This window comes from Acanthochromis polyacanthus, chromosome 6 (genome assembly GCF_021347895.1).
Source record: "Acanthochromis polyacanthus isolate Apoly-LR-REF ecotype Palm Island chromosome 6, KAUST_Apoly_ChrSc, whole genome shotgun sequence".
Lineage (NCBI taxonomy): Eukaryota > Metazoa > Chordata > Actinopteri > Pomacentridae > Acanthochromis > Acanthochromis polyacanthus.
In genome coordinates this window covers 6,783,075-6,783,986 of record NC_067118.1, presented here as the reverse complement: position 1 = coordinate 6,783,986, position 912 = coordinate 6,783,075, and the positions used below count along the sequence as shown (strand labels likewise).

Genomic DNA, 912 nt, shown 5'->3' with positions numbered 1-912 from the left:
TAAAATATTTTACCCCAAAAATAAAATGTTTTACACAAAAATGAAATATTGCACAAGAAAAACAAAATATTTTACCCAAAAATAAAAAGTTTTACACAAAAATGAAATATTGCACAAGAAAAACAAAATATTTTACCCCAAAAATAAAATGTTTTACACAAAAATGAAATATTGCACAAGAAAAACTAAATATTTTACCCCAAAAATAAAATGTTTTACACAAAAATGAAATATTGCACAAGAAAAATAAAATATTTTACCCAAAAAATATGTTATACACAAAAAAATGAAATATTGCACAAGAAATATGAAACATCGTACATGATACTGCAACTTAATTTGCACTGCAAGTCTAAATGTTACCACATTTCTCTTTGAACATTACATTTGAAAGGACAAACAAGGTGTTTTCTTCTGTAAAACTGACATACAAACTGTATGCACTGCCTGGGAATCGAGCCCAGGTCACAAGAATGGGAGTCTTGTATGATACCACTACACCAGCAGTGCTTCTGGAGACCTACAAAGATGGAGACAGAGCAGTGAAAAGGACATTAGGATGAGAGAACAGGGAGGAGGGTCAACCAGAGGGATTAGAGACAAAAGGATACAACAGGGTCCCAGATGGAGAGATTTTAGGAGAATTCTTATTTCTTTGTGCCGCATGTGAATAAAACTCTGCTCATCTCACTGTAGGATTTAGTAAAATTCTTTTCTGTAAACTGAAGGTTCATCTGTGAGCTGATCCAGAACAAATGTAGGTCAACTTTACCGTTGAAATGTTTGGAGTCACCTAGAAATGTCCTTATTTATGAAAGAAAAGCATTTTTTTCAATGAAGATAACATTAAATGAATGATAAATCCAGTGTAGACATTGATAATGTGGTAAATGACTGTTCTAGCTGGAAACA

At 32.1% G+C, this 912-nt stretch overlaps 1 non-coding gene across 1 annotated transcript; it reads right to left on the bottom strand.

Moving 5' to 3' along the window:
- Window positions 1–439: 439 nt before the first annotated feature.
- trnag-ccc (transfer RNA glycine (anticodon CCC)) lies at window positions 440–510 on the bottom strand. The gene has a single exon. It is a non-coding gene; the product is annotated as a tRNA-Gly (tRNA).
- Between the last annotated feature and the right edge of the window lie 402 nt (window positions 511–912).